We start from the raw sequence: 14340 nt of genomic DNA, 5'->3' as shown, positions 1-14340 counted from the left end.
AATGTTTTCATCACTAGAAAATGATACTACATAGGCAACCTTGTACATAAATCTTTTTTCACAACTCTGATTATTTCCATAGTATTTATTACCAGAAGAGAAAATGAAGAGTATTTCACATTGTGATCAGAACCAACTGATATGGGAAAATATAACAGAGCACAGGGATAGGGTGAGAGGATAGTGGAGTTTGACAGTAAGCTAGGATAGGAAGCTCAGTGAAGGAAGCCTTCTCTGGAAAAGGGGTGCTTGACCAGGGGACCTAAATGATAGGGATGAGCGGGGCATGCAGAAGGCTAAGAGAACAGGAGCCATGCCATGTGCAAAGGCCCTGAAGCATGAAAAGGTTTCCAACGTTTTCAGAGTTTGGGAGAGGAAGGAGAGAGCTACATCATGAGCCTTGAAGGTCATAATAAAGGGCTTTGATTTCACTGCAAGGTTTATGGAAAACTCTTCAGAGGTGTCTAACTGGGAGAATGGACTGATACAGTGTGGGATTTTGAACTTCTCACTCTGGGGTGGACATGATTTGTAGGAGGATGAGTGGATGTGGGTTAGGTTAATTATCTAGGAGACAGTGATGGAGAGAAATGAACAGATAACAAAAAGGAAAAACCATAGGACAGTTGCTAGGCTTTCTGTGCTGGTAAAAGGGTGCGTGCTTGCTTTTTACTGAAAGGGGATGGACTAGGTAGAAAAAACTTGGGAGAAGGGCTGCCTTGAGTATCGAGAGGACCGCAAGCTCCATTTGGTCACGCTGTGGCAGGGAGTCCTCTCACAGTTCTGTCAAGTGGGGAGTTGACACCTTAGCCAGGTGTTCAGAGGATTCATCAGAGCTGAAGGTGCGAACTTGGGAGTCATCAGCATAAAGTACTGCAGGGCTGGAAAAATATATTTTTCCTTTTACCTTTCTAGGTTCTTGACTGGGTCTCTGTAGCGAAAGACAGATTAACAAGAGAAAGGCATATGAATTCATTTGCTACAAGTTTTCCATGACACAGGAGCCTTCATGAGGAAAAGACCAGAAGTTAAACCTAAGTGTTCTTATGCTTAATTTGATAAAGACTGGGAAAGTGGAAACTCATGGAAACTGTGATAAGACAGAGTATGAGCTAAGGGTAGTAAACTGGGGGAAACTTAGCAAACTCACCCGTTCCTTCAGATTCCTCTCTGAGCCTCCCTTCTTCAGAGTTAAGGATCCTACTTCCCTTTGGGTTTAGGAAGGTACCTCTCACATGAGAGTCTAAAGACCTGCTTCAGGGGAAATTTCTTCCTGAACCTGCCATTTCTCAGATGCTGTCAGCTTAAAGCATCGGTATGCAAGGAGTCATATTTTGGGACATCATCTCTGGAACTCCATCAGTAAAGTCGTGGGACTGGATGTGAGGAACCAAGGAGAGAGTGAAGACAGAAGAGAGTCTAAGACTGAGCCCTGGATTGGGAGAGGAGAAATGTCAGGGGCAGAAAAGTGACTTGGGGATGGTTGGTGAGACAGGAGGAAAATTAGGAACAAAAGAGGGTAGAACACTTTCAATGATGCTCTAAAATACAGACAGAGAAATCCACCGAATTTGATAGCAGGGGGCTCATGTGGGTCTCTGAAAACCACTTCAGTGGGGCAGTTGGGACAGATCTTGCCCTCTTTTGTGGGTGGAAAGGAGGATGAGGGAGAAGAGCAGAGCCCGTGAGTGGAGAGACTGCTGCAGAGAATTTAGGCTATAAGTGTGTGCAGAGCAAAAAGGGGAGATCTGTACAGCTGTCTGATGCCAGGAAGGTCCAGGCTTCACTTTTTCTTAATGACAGAAGCCACCACACAGCTGCATCCCAACAGGGGTGCTTCCGTAACAGGAAGGAACTGATGATAAAGAGACCTGGGAAGGCAAGAGGAGGCGGAAACCAAAGCACTAAGGGTTGTTTTCCCCTCTTTTCAATACAACGAAGGAGGAAGGAGCAGAGAAGGGTGCAGCTAGAACGGTCGATGTGATGGGACAAGGCTTGAGTTTGAGAAGGAAGGAAATGGTATGGGAAGAATGATCTTCAATAGAGGATAAGTTGACTTACCAGGGAACATATCAGCAGGACTTCCAGAAAGCTCTGTTCTTTGGAGGTGACTAATGTAAATCAGTCAGCTCAGCTGCGCTATTAATACTTTCTCTAATGACTTCCAACTCTTAGCTATAGGTAACAGGGCAGCAGGGTAACTGAGTTCACACAAAGCCGCGTTTTTGCCAGATAAGCACAACAAAGGTGTGTTTGCAGTGCTGTCTGTTTTCCATAATCATAATGGCAAATTTTCAAAGGAAATGGAGGAAGAGAAGCCATGAAAGGGGCCGAAGGTTAGAGAGAAAATACTTCTCAGTATGACCAGCAGTTATAGTGATTGGGTTCCAAGTAAGTGAGCCGAGAAGATGAGGTATGGTCAGAGCATTGCATGCTGAAGATTAAGGCTTCAGAAGCAGAAAAGGTCCAGGGTGGGAACCTAAGAGTGTGAGGTTGAAGCCAAACAAAAGTAAAGTTCACCTGCCAGGAGGGGTCAAGAAAACAAGTGACCATATGCTGGATGTGTCACCTGTGAAGATGATGCATCACCAAAATGGTAACAGAGTCAAAGATGAAAAGTAAAACTAAGAGCTGGAACATGCAGTGGATGAATGCCTAGAACATGGGAATGACAGCTGAGACCCTGCAGAAACGTGTAGCTTTTAAGGCTGTGGTTTTTAACCAAGAACAAGGGAAATGCTGTGAAATGGACAATGAAAATACTCCATCTCCAGACCCTGAAATATGGGACTATCAGCAAAAATAAATCTATCTATCTATCTATCTATCTATATATCTTCCATAGAATAGCTGCAGTGTTAGAGGTGTAGAGGTGTCTAAAGGTAATAGCCAGGCTATTAGTAGATCTACATCCCAGGGAATGTTCCACAGGAAAATGAAGGTGTGGGCAAGTTCTTGCTGATCATGGATCTGAAAAACAAGAGGACAAGATGAGAAAACTTTTGGAGGGAGGAAAGGAGAAGACAAGTGGTGGACTAGGTCCATGTAAGTGATGCACAGAACGGTGTGGAGGTGATGAGAATGCAGAAGGCAATAGTGGCCAGGGAGCCTGGACTCCTGGCAGCATCTGAGGCAATCACAGATGTGAAGTACTCAGCCATGAATTCAAGAGTAGCGGTCCCATGTGCTTCCCTTGAGGCCACTTGGGGAGGACCTCTTCCTCCTCTGGAGCTGTTGTGATCTTTCACAACACCAGTTGTTTCAATCCCATCACTTGAAAATTATTTTCCCTGCCCTAATTTGTGGTGCCACCTTAAACATTTGCTAAAGGAATGCATCTGCATTAAGACCCATGTTGAGGTATTCTCTTCTTTCCCATTGATCCACTCCATTGATTCTCATGCCAATGCCCCTTTTCAAAGCACTATCGACTTTAAAAAAAATTAATATTTACTAGGGCAAGTCCTTCTTAATTATTCTTTCCTCAGTATGTTGTGTTATTCAAGCTCTTCATTCATTCAGTGAACTTTGTAGTTGCACAAAGAAGTGCCAAAATACCACCACTGGACTTCTGATGACTTTGTTAAAACTGTAAATAAATCAGCTGCTGCTTCTGAATCGCTTCAGTTGTGTCCGACTCTGTGTGACCCTATAGACGGCAGCCCACCAGACTCCCCGGGCCCTGGGATTCTCCAGGCAAGAACACTGGAGGGGGTTGCCGTTTCCTTCTCAGCGTGACTCTGCAAAAGCATGTCTCTTTTTTGAAAACGCTTCCTCATTTACTCAGAGCTTTGTGTGCCCTTCAGTTAATTCTCCCTTTTGAATTAGATGTTCCCATTATATTTCCAAATGTTTATTGCTTATATGTAGAAAAAGTTTGGGGGTTTTACCTCTATTTCCTTGGTATTCAACTACCTTAATGAACTATCTTATTAATGTCAATGTTATTTTTAAATAATTGCTTCTGGTTTTGCAGGTTAAAAGTTATTATCTGAAAAATTAAATCTGCATTTTTCATTTCTTTTAAAAAATTATTTATTTACTTATTTGGCTGCACCAGATCTTTGCTGCAGCATGCAGTCTTTGACCTTCACTGCAGCATGCATAATCTTTGAACTTCACTGCAGCATGCGGGGGTCTTTTTAGTTCTGACCTGCAAACTCTTAGTTGCACCAGGTGGGATCTAGTTTCCTGACCAGACATTGAACGTGGGTCCCCTTCACTGGACCATCAGGGAAGTCCCTTTTATTTCTGAGTTACCTTTAGACTTTTAATGCATTTTGTGTAATACACAAAACCATTAATATCTGTCTTATTTTTCATTCTCATGCAAGTACATGAATTATGGTGTCTATAAAAATAGGCCTATTAGTCATTTAAAATATGTAGCCCCAGTTTAATAAACAATTGCATTTGAAATTGATAGTATGTATTCTTTTTGCATTCTTGGGCTAAGCTCTATACTGTATTCTTTATTTTTCTTAATGTGTGAGTATTTGCTTCTGCTTTTATATGTAAGCACAACAGGTCAATTATTCATCTAGAATTGATAGCAGTATTTTATATTTTCTGAAAAAGAAAATTATTTATTGTGCTAAGTGCTTCAGTTTGCTTAGCATACTTATAGAGAAAGGTTTTATAATTTTTATCATCATATTTGTTGTTAGATAATTTATCAATTCTAATTTTGTTTATTTCCACTATTTTATTACCTTGAGGAGAATTCTAGAGGTATGTCAGGAATTGCTTTCTTCATAGAAAGAGTCTTTTAGATTTATTCACCCATTTATTTATAGATTCTTCTCTTACCAAGATTGTTCCTTGATAATTATATTTTTATCTACTTTCTGATTTGAATGATTTCTGATTCTCATTTCTTTTCATTTTGTCTCATTAATAATACTATGAATTTGCTTTCTACTACAGTTTTGGAAGCATCCAACACTTTATAAACAGTATCATATTTTGACTTTTAAAATGAGGGTATTTATGATTTTTCTTGATTTAATTTTCTAAATAGATTGTTTTAATTTTTTTTTACCCATGTAAGATTTTTGGAATTTGGTGGACGGGCTCATTTTTAAGACTTAGAATATGATTTTTTTTTCTTAATTTTTTGATAGATACCTAGAAAGGAAGTATTTTTATTGGCAGGGTAAAAACATTTGTGCTTGAATAGCATTTTAGTGTTATCCCTAATGATACTCTAAGGCTAGCAGGGCTAAATGATTAACAACTAAGACACTTTAAGTGGTTCAACTGGACATTTTACATGCCAAGATGGCCTTATTTCTCTTTGTCTTTCTTGAATTATATTTTTCTATAGTTTCATTACAAACATTAGTAGTTAGTGCTCGGTGGGATATTTGTGTTGTTGCTTTCATACATAGCTCTGTTTTGTAGGAAACCATATTCATTCACTGCAGAGAGATCAGACTAGTCAATCTCAATGAAAATCAACCCTGAATACTCATTGGAAGGACTGATGATGAAGCTGAAACTCAGATACTTTGGCCACCTGATGCTAAGAGCCAACTCTTTGGAAAAGATGCTGATGCTGAGAAAGATTGAGGGCAGGAGAAGAAGGGAGCAGCAGAGGATGAGATAGTCAGAAGGCATCACTGACTCAGTGGCCGTGAATATGCGCAAATTCCGGGAGACAGTGAAGGACAGAGGAGCCTGGCGTGCAGCAGTCTATGGGGTCTCAAAGAGCTGGACTTGACTTAGCAACTGAACAACAGCCTCAATATTCATACATGGAAATCACAAAAATGTTTAGACTCCCCTTAGTTTATCTGCAACCTTAAAAGACCCTCATTAGCACCACCTCCACCTAACAGTCATTCTCAGAATTACAAACAGAAGGTCTCAACAGGAAAATCAACATCTGTAGGTTTCAGGTCTTTCAAATATATAACCTGATTCGTAAATGGAAAGAGTCACAATAACACTAGGAAAATAATTCTCTACATTGGAAGGATTGCAATTACTTAAGCCTATCATAGTATGTTAGGCTGAAGTACATTCTAACATTAAATCCCAGAATCGTTTTTTTTTCCCCTGCAGGGTTAGAAGTAAAATCACCTAGCTGAGACTAGATATGCCGTGTAGCCTACAATAAAACAACTGGGTGTAACTCAAACATTTGTGTTAGAAATCCTTAGGAGTAACCTTTTTTTGGTTTGTTTGTTGCTGTTATTGTTGTTTTTAGATTCACCTAAATTTCAGTAAGCTCCCCGTGTGGTTTCTCCTGATCACCAGGCTACGGTTGATGACTGACACATCTGGTGAGGCACAGAACAGTAGAGGTGGCTCCACGCGTGGATCGCGTGTGAAAGAGCCTGAGGGGAAATGGCAGTTTGTATAATATTGCAGCAGCCATCAAAACATAATAAATCCCATTTATAAGACTGATGGTGATAATGTGATGATATCTGTCTGAGACAACTGGAAAGGAATATTTTAATTTTTAAAAAGTGTTTTGGACACAACTGTGATAGATGTTCAATAGAAGAAGTAGCTTAAAGCATTTCTTCCAAGTTTGTACAATCAGCTTGACAACTTGAAAAACCACTTTTATCCCTTCCCTTAGCCTCCTAACATCTATCTACCAATAAGTTAACTTTTCAACTAACATCATTCCTTATACCATAAAAACTTATAGAATAAAACCATCTAATGGTATAATCTCCCCTATGAATTCCTAAATAGACAGTTTGTATAGTAAGGTCCTCCAATGTAAGAAACACTTTTGACAAGCTAATGTTTTACTTATTCTTCAAAAGAACATATTCTCATCTGCACTGTGTCCTGTCTTCAGTATTCACCTCAAAAGCAGTGGGACAGCCTGCCCCAACTGTTCCTTAAGTATATAAACAAAGGCAAGAACGTGAGGTTCTACTCCTGGCAGAGTTATCAACTTAAAATGGAAATCCTGAAACATAAACAATGTTTTAAATTGCTGTGTATGTTATGTAAGAAAGTAGAGTGGCCCTTTTGGTGTTTTTGTTTGCTTAGGTTTTTTTTTTTTTTCCTGTAGTGGGAAAATCTAGGTTGGAGCTAAACAAAGAAACAGTTAAACAAGACATATGCCCATGGTTTCAGTTTTAAAATGGGAATCAACAGAGAGCAACAGAAATAAAAAAAAAAAATACAGAGATGGTGTATCAAGCAGAGAAGTGGTCAGAGTTGGTCCCGTGGAGGACAATGCCCTCACCCAGCCACCTGTCATCACCACATTCTAAGGCATTCTAACAGCTCTCCAGATCCCAGCTGTAACAAATTGTTCTAAATAAAGATATTCACTTAGCCATTTAACTCTAGCAAATGAGCACATCATATTAACTGTATTTATGGAAGCATTTCATAGCATAAAACAATGATAACGTTTTTGATGGATGCAGATACACACACGCAATATACAAATTAATAAAGCATTAACTAAAGCTAAGAAGCTGCTGTTGGCATTTTTGGCTCCCAGCATCCCTCCTTGGAAGCCTGGGCATGAGCTCACTGCCAGGCCACAGACCCAGCAATTAGAGAGAGGCCAGGCCCCGTTCCCACACAGCAGGGGCCCAGGTGATCTCACTAGGGTTGAGACATGCAGGGGAGACAAGATGCACGTGTGTGCTAAGCCACTTCATTTGTGTCCAACTGTTTGTGACCCCATGGACTATAGCCCACCAGATTGCTCTGTCCATGGGATTCTCCAGGCAAGAATACTGGAGTGGGTAGCATTCCCCTTCTCCTGGGGGTCTTCCCAACCCAGGGATCGAACCTGCATCTCATGTCTCTTGCTTCAGTGGGTGGACTCTCTACAAGCTGCACACACGCTTTTAAAAGCATTCAAGCCTCCTGTGGAACAAACACAGAACTCCTGATGTGTGTGACTACTTCCCTGGGCAGGTCGGGGAGGGGGGCATCTTAAAGGCCTGAGCCAGACCCAGGAGGCCACGCCGACCCACCCTCACCTAAACTCCCAATGAAAAATTGTTCCAGAGTCGTCTACAGCTTTTTAATCATTATTGCTAATATTATTAATATTTCTCTATCACCCCCAAAGTATCACATTTCAAAAGCATGAACATTGCAAATAAACCAACATGTGGGGAAAAGATCCTGTGGACTCTTCACCCATCTGAAGGAAAAGACAGCAGCAATTTCTCAAGGAGCCCACTCCTTCTATTTACCAGCTGAATCACTGCAGTCTTTCCAATAACTTAATATAAGCATTAGGTAATAGAGTGGGACCAGGACAACAAACCAGGCATCACGTCCCTTTAGAATATTAGAATTTGCAAGGGAAAAAGGCCTTAAAACTGTGAATCAGGATCTGGCTCCGCAAGCAGAGCGCCCTGCCCCCGCTGCTTGCTCCCCAACAACAGCGCCGTCCTGAGGAGTCCCCGCGACCTCGGACCCCAACCCTGCTGCCTCCCTCCCCCTCCTCCCAGGATGGAAAACAAATGGTTTTCAGCTACAATAGCACAGGGCTTCGCTCCGACCTGCGTCGTACAGTGACACTGTGCGGCTTGAATTCTTACATACAGCTGCATAAAGCAATTTTCATGTAAATTTCTAGGTAAATCAGCCTGCAGTTGGTCTATTACATGGACGCATACACAGAAACCATTAAGTCGGACAGATTAGAAGTTGCCCTCATTTCTTCAAATGCCTTTCCCTGGGCCTTCAACAGTGTCTGAATTTGACACACACACAAAAAAAAGACGAGTGAGAAAAAAAATGCCTCAACTCCACACACAAACAGGATGCTCAGAGGCGCCTGTAACACCCCAAGGTTTGGAGCCGGTCAAGTCAGAAAGGGCCTCTCCAGGAAAGAAAGAAACCTGGCATGAAAATCAGCCCTCAAATGAGCAGAGAGAGAGTCAGGTAATTCCCTCACCCTGCCAGGGTACTACCCGGCCACCGCCGGTAACTTGACTTTTTCTCCGAAGATGCAGGAGATGCAAGCAAACAGCCCCCCGCGGTCCCCTGCAGCCTTGCCACTCCCCTGGGGGCAGGCAGGCTGGCTCAATTAGCTAGCAGCAGGGGGAGAAGTTTCCAGGGTCAGAGGACCCAATCAGTCCTCCAGAGGCATCTTTCCCTGGGAACCGGGAGCCAGGGCCCTCCCTGCCCAGCCTGCAACAGGAGTTTCGCAGCGCCCCAGCCATCTGGCAGCAGCCAGTCTATCTGGGCCTTCCCTCTAAATGCATTCCTGCCCAGAGGAGGCATTTCTTGAGCATGTTCTTTTAAGCCAACAGCCTCCACAGAGCACAAAGGGAAAGATGTCACCGATGCCTTGCCCGGGATGTTTGTTTATGCAATCTTTAAATAATTCATCTTTATCCCTATTGAGCCCATCACAGCACGTCAAAAATAAACGTGTCGCCTTGGCCTATTGTTTGCAGCTCAGGATTGTCAAGCGAGAAGAAAATATTACAGAGACAGAGGGAGATACACGCAGGAGTGTGACCTTTAACTGCACTACCTCTAACCAATCTCATCAAATTAAAGCACTGTATATTTTCCTTAATAATCTCTGATTAGGCTGGGGCTATGAGTGGACACGAACACCCGCCATTGCTATGCAGCGGGATGTCTGCTTAGCACCAGCAAAGCGTTTGGGAATAAGTGAGCAAAATGCTTTAATTTGATAGGGTTAGAATCCTGCAGGCTCTGGGGTGAAAGGTCCCCAACAGCTCCGCTCACACTGAATATGCAGAAATAAAAAAGTAAATTGCTTACATCTGCTGCAGGCGGCAGGGAAAGCGATCTGATTGGACAGCGCAAGGGGTCTCCATCTCTTTTGGGTTAGAGAGAGGGTTTCAGAGCATCAAAAGCTTGTAATTGGAGTAATTCTGAATTAATGGACACACACACACACACACACACACAACATTTTGAGGCAGCTGTTTGCAGAAGCCTGCCTGTTCAGGAATGCTTACAGATTACAAAGAAGCAACTTTCAGAATAATCCTGCCTGCCCCCAAAGAATCCTAAGTACAGGTTTGAATGTGACAACAGGTAACAAGTATAACATTCTTATCTGGCTCGTCCTTCTGCCACGAAGCCTGGGAGCTATCAGACCTACATATCTCCTCGCCCACTTTGTACATCTGCCTGAAGAATGTGTGCACCCTGGTTCTCCTTCATGCATAAAAAGATGACTTGGAAAGGGCTTCACCGGGATTCCTAGAAGTTGACACAGAAAGCTCAGGTTTTGCCTTGCTCTGTGATGTGGGATTTCATCTGCGTATTTGATCAATAAGAATCAAAGGCGGGACTCAAGGGCTTTGGGGCACAAGCCGGTTCAGTTTCACTCGGGATGTCAAGAGGCAGCCTGCCATGTCACCTTGATGCGTGTGCAGGACCACGTTCAAGACCCCGCTTCCCTGATCCCCTTAAACCTGGCTCGATCCGCAGCTCTGTCTACTGTTTCATGCTAGGCCGAGGTTGCCGTTTGAACTTTGTTTTCATGTTTTATTTTATTTTTCTTGATTAGCTCCCACCAGCTCGCGGATCTAAATACCCCCTCTCAGTCCCGTTGTCGGCTGACTCCCGTCACGCGCTGAAAGCAATCGTGGCCTCTGCTGATGGAGCGTAAGTCCCCCCAAGGAGAGGAATTACTGAAACTGAACTGACTGAGGGAATGCGTCTTGCGAGGCCAACTTTCAAGAGCTATTTCTCAGCCAGGCATTGATCTGGGAAGGCAGCCTTGGCCAGATGAGCTCGGAAGCTGAGGTGGAGGTTCCCGAATGCCCTTGGATGCCCCCGCCTTATAGGAACAGCCCCAGGCCCCTCTGATATCCTAGGAGTAAACGGGGCTGATGGCCAAACGCACTTTTTTTTTTCCATATTCCTATCACTGGCCAGGGTTCTCTGAAATCAACAATAGCCTATTGTTTGCTGTGGAAATGAGGTTGATAGGTTGTATAATGCCATGAAACTAAAAACAGTCTGAATATCAAAATGTATCTATGTACATGTGTATATATGTATATTTTATATACATACATATGTACATATACACACACATAATTTTTTAATGTAGGGAAATGAATAGATGTGACACCAAGCCACACAGAAGGAGATCTAGGTTTATCCCTCCCCAGCAAATTCCCTGATACACAGAGACAGTGAGGCTTTTTCGTTTCTCGACTGAGGCAGGATGGCTCAGGGTCTGCCATGGAGACTCCGGGAAATGCTTTCTCTTAGAAAGCTTCTCTATGAGCAAAAGTCCTTTCCAAATCTGAGGTTCTGCCTCGACCAAATGGCTGGCTCTGGTCTCTATCGTCCTGAAACCTTCTTTGTCTGCCGGGCGCTGCCCCAGTCTATTGGAAGGTATTTGTCAACAATTATATGTCTATTAAGGAGTAGTCAGTCAGAGTGGGCCCAAACAGCCAGGCCTCCAGGGCCCAGCTATTGATAGGAAACTGTCAATATCCCATGCGTCCTTTTCTCAACAAAACACACAGTCACCTCACCCAAATCATTGTCTGTGAAACATCACAGGCCTGGCTTTCTTTGCGCGTGTCTGATTTCTCTACTTTCTAAACTAATATTCAGTTTGAATGAATAAGAGCCGTTTAAAAAATCTGAATAAAGGATACTGATTAAAATGCTATTTCAGCTGGGTGGGGGGTAGATATCTAATATAATTAAGAACATTATGGGAGGACTGTGCACGTAGGTGGCTGCAATTACTCCTGAAAATTGGAAAACCGGAAGAAAATTAATAAGGGATAGTTTATATTAGTTTGATGGTAATTAATATCTATAAATACCTTCCATTCCACCAACACCAAGTTTAGAGCTATTTACTTAATATAGGACAAAAGGTTGTGATATCAGTCAATATATTTATTCAATTTACAAATCTTTCTGGGGATTTTGTAATTATCATGGAGGATTTGTCTTTTTCTGAAAGAAGAAAGACTGGGAGTTCCATGTGAATGTTTTAAACTGAAGCCCCCAGCCCCTTGCCATCCGGGAAAAACCACCATGTGAGGGTGGGGGAAGGGAGAAGAAAAGAAAGAAAGAAGCCCTAAGTAAGGCTGTATCCTTTGAACAGGCGACCCTCCTGCATCACAGAATACACTAGTCATCCTACAACAAAAGACGGCATCAAACCCGCTCCACAAAGACCTCAGACACCCAATAATATTTAAAGCCAAAGACCTCAGACACCCAATAATATTTAAAGCAGATGTAATATTTAGTGCGGCCGCACTACGGAAGGTGCACTTTTAAGATATGTTACAGCCAAGTCTTGTTAAATTTACAAAAACAAATATTTTCTTCCTTCCTTCCAATGTGTTTCTGTGATTCTTTGATTCCTCAGTCAGATGGAGAAATTAACATGAGGCAGACATGGGCGCTCAGGGTTCAGGTAACAGGCAAATGAATTCAGGGGTCATGCGTGACTCGACTTGCCCCTCTAAGGCAAGCCTTCTCTCATTCTATCCCACCTATTTTCACCAAAGCCAAATAATCCAGACAGAGCAAACAAAGGTCAAAAAGGAACACAAATGTCAAGTGAAAGTTTTGGGGAGGGAATGGAGTTAAAGAGAAAAAATTTCAAAGCACTGAAATGAACAGAAATGCTTCAGGTCTTAGGTAGAAAGGCATTTATATATATATATATATATGTATATATATATATATATATTTAACAGTGAAAACAGAGTGGATTCGAGGTACACTAATCAAATTACTTATCTTCAGTCTAAAGAGTGTTCCCCATAACAGAGGAAGCTTTTTTTTTTTTTTTTTTGCATTTTATGGATACAAACTAATGGCTTTTAATGCATGTTTAGTTTTACAGGTGCTGTTGATGTTCAAATCTACTTATAGATATTCAAATCTCATCTGCCATATAGATTTAAAGGAGACCTGCAGTTCATTTTGGATGCTCGCTTCAGGAAATTATAGATGGCCTTAACAAAATGTTCCACGAGCATAAATAGTAAAATGGACCAGGTCAGGAACTCACGTATTGTAAGGTCCGTGAGTCGTTACTTCCACAGCAGACAGTCATAGTTGCAAGGGGCAGCTGATCGCGCTTTTGAAAGCTCCATTATGTGTATTTACAAAATAAACAATGCATGCAAGTTCATGATTGTCATCATTAATAATATGCCTCATAGCAAGCCATTAAATAAATATATGTGCCATAGATGTCTACCGGACCCATCACGCCTTTTTTCCTATATCAGATCCAAAGCTTTGTCTCTGTTGTGTTTTTAAAAAATTACTCTTCATGAGGCTGCAGCGACAACAGAAAGAAATTAGTATTTAAAATAACTCACCAGTGTTCAGATGCTCCGATTTTAAATAAAAGAAGTCGGCAAGTGCAGAGTTAGGGCAAGAACTTGGTCTCATTAGACCCAGGTTTGCAAAGCACAGTCGCAAACCAGGATACAAAAATGTTCTCCATGCTTCAATAATGAAGTATGCCTCACAGGAAGAGGCAAATAAATAAACAAACAAATAACATGAGCTCTCCTGAGTTAAACCTGAACAAGTTTTTTGGTGTGAAATGCTTCTATCATGACATTCTCCTCAAAATTTTATTTTATGAGCATGAAAATATTTGCTTATTGACAAATTATTTTACATCAAGATATTGTTTAAAAATGACAGGAATTATCTTTATGAGTTTCAATTCCACAAACTAGAAATCAGTATACAAGTGCCCAGCAGTCTTAGCAATATCCATAAGTTGAAGCAAGTTTCTAAGATTTTTAAATTACATATTTTTTAAAGTATGCATTACTCCATCCTCTCATTAAGTAATATTCAGTTAAAAAAACTGAGAGCAAAAATAAAAGTATCACCTTCAAGCAATACTCTAATTATAGAAGAATTATATAATAAAAAATTAATGCTTGTCAGAAAAAGCTTGAATTTTACTTGGCTTAATTTTTCTAACATGCAGAAAGATTGAAGCAGGAAAAATATGGGACATATTATTTATATGTTGTATCTACACATGTAGGAGGGATGTATATATTTCACGGAGAAAATATTAACACTATTTTCTAAAATAAAGATCATTTAGTCCGCTTTGATTTTTCTCCTTGAAAAGGGTGGCATAAAGGTTTAATATGGAAAATACATGGATGGCCATTAATTATGCTTATTTTATGGGCCAAAAAGGAACTCTTCGGCACTTGTAGATTAAGTGCATATTATTTTCTTCTGATGTAGAGCTTTTTGTGGAGTTCATAACAAAACTTTTCAGATTTATTTCATAAATCTTTGTCAAATTTTGATCAGCAGGCAAGCAGCTAGGCTGATCGTAGGCTGGCTCAGAAAGTCGAGGGTCCTGGCAAAGGTCACACA

At 41.4% G+C, this 14340-nt stretch overlaps 1 long non-coding RNA gene across 1 annotated transcript in view; it reads left to right on the top strand.

Annotated features, from left to right (window-relative positions):
- The window catches only part of LOC110140058 (uncharacterized), a 60230-nt gene extending 47102 nt beyond the window's left edge, over nucleotides 1-13128 (top strand). The window contains exons 5-6 of the long non-coding RNA XR_011491877.1: nucleotides 10499-10596; nucleotides 12813-13128. This is a non-coding gene — a long non-coding RNA (uncharacterized lncRNA). The remainder of the gene's footprint in view (nucleotides 1-10498; nucleotides 10597-12812) is intronic.
- Nucleotides 13129-14340: the final 1212 nt, after the last annotated feature.

The sequence above is a fragment of the Odocoileus virginianus genome, chromosome 16 (assembly GCF_023699985.2).
Source record: "Odocoileus virginianus isolate 20LAN1187 ecotype Illinois chromosome 16, Ovbor_1.2, whole genome shotgun sequence".
In the NCBI taxonomy this organism is placed as follows: domain Eukaryota; kingdom Metazoa; phylum Chordata; class Mammalia; order Artiodactyla; family Cervidae; genus Odocoileus; species Odocoileus virginianus.
The sequence above is the reverse complement of the archived record's forward strand: the minus strand, read 5'-3'. Positions and strand labels throughout refer to the sequence as shown.